Raw genomic sequence first — 10,013 nt, forward strand, 5'->3', positions numbered from 1 at the left:
AATATTTCCTCCTTACTGTCTTGGTATGCTGATTCAAGGCAAATCTCTGTGTTAATCTCCTTGCTTCTGCAACATTTGGCATTCCTAGATGAAAATTTTCAGCATAATATGTCCCAGTTTAGATACAAGCACTCCCACTTATGAAGAAGAAATTAATACAGATGAATTCCCTGCTTAAGAGCATACTGCTCATAGACAAAAAATGCCATACCATTTGTCATCAATTCTGGCTTACAAATAGCATAGAGGTAAAACTACTTCTGTTCGTATCTATCAAATTCTATCCACATGTGTATAAGTATGCAGTGATCATAAAAGTCTCTTCCTGCTTTTTTTTATTAAAAACTATGCTTGGAGGAAACGAAGAGAAAAAGAAAACATATTAATTTTTTATTAATATCAGTAAATGGAAAAAAAAATTAACCATGCAGCAAACACATCAGAAGTATTTGTCTCTTGGTCTTAATACCCTTTGCCAGGAAGATGAAAAGCACTCATCAGAGGTCATTTCACTCTTGAGTCTGAGGCAGCTCCCTGTCCTTTGAAGGAAAATTTGGCTGGCTGCTATGTGGAATTGTTCTAGAAAAAGAAGATAGCCTGCAAAATATTCCCCATTTCTAACTTATGGACCTGCCTCTCTCCTGGACACGAGTCATGGAGGCACTCAGGATTAAGTCTGTGTCAGTAACTTTATGCTATATAAAAGTTTTATACAATCTAACTAACCATCATTATTTAGGTCTTTTGGCCTAAAATGAACCCTGCTTCCTCTAAGCTCCCAAAAATCTCTCAAGACCACTGGGATGTCACAGGGGGCACAGAGGACTGCAAAATGGGTTACCTGAGTGTGTGGCCAAGATCTAGCCTGATTCTGGTCTTGAGCACACACAAGTTGGTATGTATCTGATATGCTGGATTCTGCATCTAGGGTGGAGGGATGCCAGGAACAAGAATAAACTCTGAGAGGAGGGGCTGGAGAGCAGCCCTACAGAGAGGGATGGGGATGCTGGTCAGCAGTGAGCCCTGGCAGCCAGGAGGGCAAACCCCATCCCAGTGTACATCAAGCAGCATCACCATCTGGGCAAAAGAGGGGATTTTCCTGCTCTATTCAGTGTCGATGTGGCCTCACCTCAAGTACAGTGTACAGTTCTGGGCCCTGCAGTTTGAGAAGGATGTGAAGGTACTAAAATGTATCCCTCATGCATATTCTTCTCCAGTACTGTGAAGCTGATGTCTCTTTTTGCTTAGCTGATAATGACAGTCTCTAATGGTCCCATGTTGTTTTTTCAGGTTAACCTCTCAGAATTTTCTCCCACAGAAGTTCATACGGTGACACATTCTGATTTGAATCAAGCGAGGATGATGAGCAGGCACTGTGCAGTTTGTGTCAGAAACCACATCACACAACATGGTCATATGCCCCTACCAGCTGGTGCTAATGGGAAGGAAATTGTAGTAACTTTTGTCTCCTCCTTGCCTTTCATTACTGTCTCTTCCAAAAATATCTTAATGAACTCTACTTTCATAATGAAATACTAAACCAGACAATCTTTCAGCTATTTAAGTGTTATGCTAACACCATGTTCTGCTAACAGGTACTGCAGGTTCTGTTTCTAAGACTGGTTCTGGGTTTGGTCCTGGGGTGTTGTGACTTTCATTATTAGTGGAATGGGAACTGGCATGAAAAGAATTTTCTGAGATATCAGGGAAGTCTCCACACTGCAAGCTATCAATTTTTTACTCAAGTACTGTAATAACTAAACATGAAGTGTTAATCACACATGCCAGATAAACCCTAGATATAAGATATTGTAAATCTGATGCTGCCTGGTTGACCCTGACAGACACAATATTTTGATGGTTTAGTCTCTGCAGCTGAGATGGCTGGACTTGAGAGCTCTTCAAGGCTGGAAGCTGGAACCAAAGAGGGCTTCTTCTATCTTCCCCAAGTGCTACTGGGTATTGCTGGAACTTAAATACTTTTCCATAGGTCAGGATGAGTCTGGTCCAAAGTCATATTTTCTCTTCTCTCATCTCCTCACAGGTCTGACCTCTTCATTCAGGTGGCTGTGACATATCTGTAGGTTCCAAATTATGTGATTGCTTCTAATAGTTGCCTTTATTCTAGATTTGATACTACAGTGCTACTATATCAAACAAACAGCTATTACAAAATATTTTGTTCCCTAGCCTAAATCAGACAGTCCTGTAATATGTCTGGGTGCAAGGCAAAAATGTTGTATTTTGCTTTTTTACCTTAAGCTGGGCCATCTTGTGCTGTGCTCAGGTGCAAAAACAGAACAAAATAACCAACATCAACACTGAAATTCCCTGCCAGCTGACTGGACAATAGTTAACTTCTTTTTTAGGAGACCACACTAAAACAGTTTTTGACCTAATGTATCCATTAATTTTTGGTTTATACACTTACACTTAGCAGATCTGAGATGCATGAGTGCACTACCGATGATGGACAAAGGATCTGCAGTTGTCCAGATCACTTTTTCCCAGTATATAGTACTAACCTTTGTTTGATTTAGTAAAGATATTTCCTACTAAACCTGCAGTTTCATGTTCCAGAGTTCTTGGACAGAGATAATGTAATTTCTTCCAATTAGAGTGAGTTAACTTTAACTCCTAGCTCATTTAGGGAATTTCAGTTTCTGCACTTTTTTTTCTACTAGCCATGTCATCTTGGTTCCCACGTTGAATGCTAAAAATAAAAGTGAGTGCTACTTGCCTTTGTTACTTAGCCTCTGTAATAGGCTGTGAATGAGGCTTTCTAAGTAAAGAAGTCATATCTCAAATGTGCCTGGAAATCATTTGGAAGCTGCTGCAGAGTAGGAGATGCATATTTTGGTGAAGTAGTACACTGCACATAGTCTGGAGTCCATAAGTGCTTTGGAAGTTTCTGACTTCCAAAGAAGAATCAGAGCTCAGTTTCATCAGATGCAGTTATGTCAGCAATACACTCTTGTCTCACCTGGAGATCCCTCAAACCAGGGCTCTCTGTATATCTCATACCTCCTGAAGAACAGAATGACTTGGCAGGCTCATAATGTCATCAAGATTCCTTCATCATAAGCTTTCCATTAATTCAATGTGAAGAAAGGTTCTTTACAAGAGTAATTGAGGACAGGATAAGTATTAGGAAAGGGCTTGGCTTCATTAATGCTCCTTTGAGAGTTGCTAATGAAAGTATTGGGAATATTCAGTAACTATACACTTGAAATTTTCTCCTCAGGCTTTTGTCAGTCAAATGCAGATTTCTGAGTTGAAGTCTAAGAATTTCAATTTACCTCAAACTTTAAAGAACAAGATGCTACAAAACACATTCATACAGTCATTCAACCAATCACATTTATGTATAGCTTACACAGGTTAGTGTTTCGTGGCTATCAAGATTTCCTGAATTCAAATATCTGTAAACAAAAGAGGGAACCTCCATACAGTAATACAATAATAAATACTCATTTAACAAAAGAAAAAAATATTTCAACACTTGAAAAAACCTTTTTTTCTCAGGACTTTCAAATCACTATGACAAGAAATTCTTTCCAATCCTCATTGCAATCATAAGAATAATGTTGAAAAAGACCCTGTACTGTCTTTAGAAGAGAGAAAGTCTCATCTAAGAACACAGCTACTCCTAGCAGCAGGCTAATATCCTTCCTTCCTGGCCATCTGTGCTGCTAGGCGAACAAAGGGGAATATGTTAGGCCAGATACTACATTGATAGCATTCAGGGAACAGTGATGCCTAAACCAAAAATAAATTCATTTTACTAATTGAAGACAATTTTTTCTAAACTTCTGAACCCATCTGCTCTTAAATGAAATGTTGAAGTAAGATCAATACCAAGATTTGAACATAGCTAACCCCTTCACTTGAAGGTAAAAACAACAATTACTTTAAATACAAGGTGTGAAAGGATAACTTTCCACATATATGTATTAATTATGATAATTATGGGGAGTTTAATTTACTTAATAAGTAAGAAAATTTCCTAAGTATATTTTTTCTTCTTTAAACATTTGAACATAAACAAAGGCTCAATTATTTTTGATCATCTAAAACAACTAACACAGGTATTCTGATTCAGTATACTTCAGTATACCTAAGCCTGAACTGCCTGTTAGTTTACAGTGTAGGAGGCAATGCACAAAGAATTCTGATTCAAAGATTAGGTATCCCGAATTTAGGGCATGACTGACCCAAGAGTAAATGAATATTCTTCCTAAGTTCATCGTCGGAATAAGTTCATTTACTGTTTCAAGCACATGTCTGCAAAGTGCACTTCAGGTGCACTCCAAGACTCTATCTGTTAAAATGGTTTTCTGTATACAGTACAGTATAGTGCCCTTATCCAACTGAGAAGGGTATTTGGTTTTCCTGCTATTTCAACCATTAGTAATGTTGCAAAACAGTAATCAAGGTGTGAGTTTTCGAGCTTACTCTTGAAGAGAAGTGCTTGAGGGACATATTTTTGTAGCTAAAAGAATGATTTTAGCAATCCAAACAAAATCTATTTAAAAGAAAAACATGGGGAAGGAAATCCATAAAAGTACTCACTTCCCTCTCTGTGGAATCAAATTTTCAGAGCATTAGATCAACTACATTTCCTTCCAGCCCTGCATCACTTACAGAGACTGACTTCAACAAAACCAATACTCATGTAATTATTCTGGAATTTTAGTATTTTCTGTATAAGGGCTCAGTTCCTATCTTTTCCTTCATCAGGTTTCTCATCAGGGACTCATGAGACTGACACCCCACTGCTATATAATTCATAAATTTTTGTATTGGCAAGTCTGGACAGAACAGTGTCTTGCTACGGTGGATGGTCCACACTGTTTCAGATACCAGAAATTAGTGTTCAGCTTGGACTTAGTGTACCCTGCTTTGGAGTTAGAAGAGCTTATCAATTAAGTTGTATATCTCTAAATTATATCATATTGGGCAGTCAAGTCATAACTCATATTCCTGCTATTTTTTTCTCAGCCTAATAGCCCTATTGTTTATATGTTGGTCACTGCAGAGCTCTTTAGGCTTCTGTATTATGGTGCATAGACAGCATCAGTTTCCCATTTCGTTGGAAAGCCTGTTAAATGGTTCAGAACTAACACTAAGTACAATGGTTCTCCTTCTGTTTGTCCTTTTGTGTGGCATCCACTGCTTTCAGTTTCAGAGGAGAGGGCTTAAAATTTCCACATTTCTGGAGAACAGTGGTGAGGTTTTAACCACATGGCTCTTTCCCTCAGTTTTGTGGGGTTTTTAAAGCCTTTTGCTCCAGCTGCCGTGTATTGCTGCATGCAGTCATACTTCTTGAGTCCCCTTTTCCGTAAGTGAATTATTGCAGGTCTTGTGTTAAGCACATTTACTTGTTGAGAATTGTGTTTCCTTTGTTCCTCTGAGAAAGAAACAGATGAAGGTGGTACAAGACATCTTTTTTTTTGTTTCATTTAACTTAGTCTTATTCTTAAGAGCAAGTATTGTACTTTTTTATGCTCCTGAGACTAATTTCCTCAATTTCATGGCTTGAGATAACAGTCAGCTGATGTATCCATGCAGCACTGAGCCGTGAGGAGATACTGGTTTCATCCTAAGAACAATAGGGCTGTCACCTCTGCTTGCTGTTATACTGGGTTATTACTGTTCTGCTGCTTCTTGTTTTGGAGCTAGCAGCTGCTCTGTTTGCTCAGGTAACTCTGAACTCTTTTCCAGGTGCATCCATACCAAACTTACCATTATGGCCTTACTTCACTGTTTGTTGCTGGAGGCTGTCTTCTCTCTTTCAGTAATAAAGAAGTTTTCACAATTAGTACATTTCAGTGACTGTCAGATGACCACCATGCTGTGAGGCAAAGAACAGGAGAGGGGGTTTATTCAGCTTGAGGGCACTACAGAACCTTCCTGCAGATCATAGAGTCATAGAATGGTTTGGGCTGGAAGATCATCTAGTTCCAACCCTCTGCCACAGGCAATGACACCTTTCACTAGACCAGGTTGCTCAGAGCCCCATCCAACCTGGCCTTGAACACTTCCAGGGATGGAGCATCCACAACTTTTTTTGGGCAATCTGTTTTAATGCCTCACCACCCTCACAGTAAAGAATTTCTTCCTAACATCTAATCTAAACCTACTCTCTTTCAGTTTGAAGCTATCCCCCTTGTCCTGTCACTACATGGTCTTGTAAAAATCCCTCTCCACGTTTCTTGTACTGGAAGGCTGCAATAAGGTCTCCAGGAAGCCTCCTCTTTTCCAGGCTGAAAAATCTCAATTCTCGCAGCCTTTCCTCATAGGAGAGGTGTTCCATCCCTCTAATCACCTTGGTGGCCTTTCTCTGGACTCACTACAACAGATTGATTGTCCTTACTGTGGGGGGGGATCCCAGAGCTGGATGCAGGACTCCAGGCAGAGTCTCACAAAAGCAGAGTAGAGGGACAAGATCACTTCCCTCAACCTGCTTTTGATGCAGCCCAGGATACAATTGGCTTTCTGTGCTGCAAGTGCACATTGCTGGCTCCTGTCCAGCCTCTCATTCACCAGCGCCCCCAAGTCCTTCTCAGCAGGACTGCTCTTGGTCTGTTCATCTTCCAGCCTATATTGATACTGAGAGTTGCCCTGACCCAGGTTCAGCACCTTGCACTTGGTCTTGTTAAACCTCATGGGATTCACATGGGCCCAGCTCTCAAGCTTGTCCAGGTCCCTATGGATGGCATCCTGTAGTTTGTGTCACTGGCACATATCCCTGTACTTACTGGTAAAACCATTATTGGTAAAACCAAAATGATGTTGTATGTATGAGATATAAGTTGTACATTTCCATTCAATTTACAGTCCATTTACACGTGGACTGTTGGTAGCTATGGTACTGAAAGAGCCATGATTAGAGTGAGGTAGTTATACCACAGCATATCTTTGAACCTTGAAGACAAATGCTAGGTTCAGTCAAGGTTACCCATGAGTGCAGCAGATGGATGGGGTATCTTTCGCTGTGCACATCCCACTAGTGACCCAGCTATGCTGCAGCTCTGGTCAGCTCAGCTTGCTCTCATGCTATGCTGTTCACAACTGCTTTCCTGCTTGAGGATATATATACCTCCTGTTGCTGTGGACTTGTTTATTCCAACAGAAGTTACCATAAGCAATAATGTCTTGTGATCAAATTGCGTTTTTAGACTGTATAAAACATCGATTGAGCATTAGCTACTGCTTGCTTTGTACACAATTTTGTCCTCCAAACTTTGGATTGTGTTTAGTAATTCTGATGGCTCTTCTATGCTTCCCGTGCTACTGGATGGACTATTAACAGTTTTGATTTAGTTACTGTGGAGGAAAGAAACTAAATGTATGTTTCATTTAGACTGATCCTAATATTAAAAGGGTGGATGAGGAGTGAACAGATAGATAATCAGACAACCAGTAATAGTTTTAGAACAGAAATTTCTGGAGCAGTATTAATATGCAGCTACCTGATTTGCAGGCAAAATTAGGTATTTTTGTAGCTATATCTGTGGCTCCTACCTAGAACTAATCACAGGCACCTACAAAACTGAAGATTGTTTTTACAGTTTGACTGCTAAACCTCCTCCACCAAAATTCAATTAAAGATAGGCATAAAATCCTGCAGCAAAGGTGTTTTCTTTTAAAAACTAATAAATCCCACAGTAGAAAATTGGTATAGGCAATGGTTGTAACTGGTTTTTTTTCCAGGAGAAATTTATCGTTGTCTGTACTCATGACAGTATGTTCTCAGATGCTGCAGCTCAATATCATATAAAACCATAAGGTAACCTGTGTGACCAGCTCAGGCACAGAAGATGTGTGAGGTCAGCAAGTTAAGTGTGCCAGGATAAATCTGTATCTGGTATCTGACAGCCAAGTTGGCTTTCTTTCTTACCATGGGAGACAACACAGACATGACTGTGTTGAAATCTTTCTAGGATTGTAATGTGATCTGGTAGCAAACTGACAACACCTTTTGGTTACATCTATGCTGGCAAGACCAAGTGCCTTCGAGGACCATCGGAATTGTTTGCCACTCTAGAGATGTCATTTCTCACTGTGATGTAACTTGCTCTTCTGTTAGGCAAACTGTTTATTGAATTAATGATTTTTAGGCTGTTTTCAGGTAGTTTGGACCTATCCATTTTCTGAACAAGGTGTCAAAAATTCTAGAAGGTATTTTTCTTTTCCTGGGTGTGTCACTACCAAGAACAGGTAACATATCAAGGGGCAACGTAATAAAGGACAGTGTTTGAGAGGCCAAATCTAGAAATAGAATGGAGTCTGAGAAAGTGTGTCACTCACTAATTGTGGAGGGGCTATCTCTTAGTCATAATTAGCTTTCTATTATAGCATATTTTTCCTTTATCCTTCCTCAAGGCAACTGACGCTGCTCAAATAACTTTAAATGTTTTTCATGTGTGATTTTTTAATGATGCTTTAGGGGAATCAGTATAAGATGGCTGGTCTTCCAACTGTGGCTGCACACGTAGTTCCCTTAAGCCTGACTTTCCACTGCAGCCAAAATGCCTATTCTTAGCAGTCTCCTTCCAACTGCAACTCATTATGCAGGAGGGCTGTAACCGTTTGGTTTTCTATGAAATCATTCCTACCTGAGCAAATGGGGCTGGACTTGTAGGCCCTTTGCTTAAGTCTTTATTACTTAATTGTGACTTCATATGGACTTTTCTTTGGATTACAAGCTAGATATACATGTCAGCATCTGCAGAAAAAAAATTAGATTGAAACCATTTAGTAACATTAGTTAAATTCTTCATGATTCTTGCTAGAGTAAGCATGCATTCAGAATTCATATACTTTGACATTTCATTTACTAACTGAGCAGGTAAAATCAGTAAGTACTAAAAAAAAATAGTCAAGTCACAGTTTCTACTTCCCTTTCTTTCATACCGTTTGTGTTTCAATATTATACTTACACAGTAAACTAATTCATCTTTTGCCATTTAGCCATAGTTGTTTTCCTTTCTGGGTCAGGAAAGAATGTCAGTGCATTGCTGTTTGAGGAGGGACATACGCAACTGCACACGATGAAAAGACTTGCCAACACTGTCAGAGGCTCAGAGAAGGATTTACATTTGCACAAATGTAGAACAATAATGGAACACCACTGTCATCCTCGTAGCTCTCTCAAACATACCTTCCTTGGGTACTAACTTATAAAGTATATTGAGGTATACTGTTTTCTGCAGCTTGACAGCTCATGCCTTGCCTCACTTATACACCGTTCTGGTGCTATAAAATCCAGTGTATCAGCTTGAAGGAAATATTTACTAAAGGTATGAGCAGCATAGAGCAGATGTTGATTTATATAGCTTATGAGTGGGGATTAGCTGGGGAGAGTTTGAATCCTCCCAGTGAAAAGTCATTGCAAGCTAGTTAATCTCTTCCCCTAGCTGCAAGCCATTTGAATAGAAGGGCAGAACTCTTCTCCATAAATATTCTGCTCAGCCTGTTATTTTCCTTGATGGCATAATTTTATGTCAAGACTGTAATATATATCGTAGAGCAACATATATCCTAGAATAATTGCCCACTGTACTGGTTTTAGCTGAGATAGACTTAATTTTCTCCCTAGTAGCTGGTACAGCACTGTAGTTTTGAATTTAGTATAAGAATAATGTTGACAATACACTGATATTGTAGTTTTTGCTCAGTAGTGCTTACTCTAAACCCAGGACTTTTCAGTTTTCCGTGCTCTGTCAGTGAGGAGGTGCACAAAGGAACAGAGCTGGGACAGTGGAGCCAAAGTGGACAAAGGGATATTCCATATCATAGAATGTCAGGCTCACCATATAAACTGGGACGTATTGGCCATGAGGGGTGAATCGCTGCATGGGCTGGACATTGGTCAGTGGGCGGTGAGCAATTCTTTTGTGCATCACTTGTTTTCTTGGGTTTTATTTCTGTCTCTCTTTTTGCTGTATTCCTTTGCATTACATTATTATTATTATTATTATTATTATTATTATTATTATTATTATTAT

The 10,013-nt window shown here is 39.4% G+C and overlaps 1 protein-coding gene across 1 annotated transcript in view; it reads left to right on the forward strand.

Moving 5' to 3' along the window:
* Window positions 1-10,013, forward strand: part of SACS (sacsin molecular chaperone) — a 59,499-nt gene that overhangs the window by 5,945 nt on the left and 43,541 nt on the right. The gene's annotated exons all lie outside the window — the stretch shown is intronic.

Source organism: Corapipo altera, unplaced genomic scaffold, assembly GCF_003945725.1.
Source record: "Corapipo altera isolate COAL_440 unplaced genomic scaffold, ASM394572v1 0, whole genome shotgun sequence".
NCBI lineage: Eukaryota > Metazoa > Chordata > Aves > Passeriformes > Pipridae > Corapipo > Corapipo altera.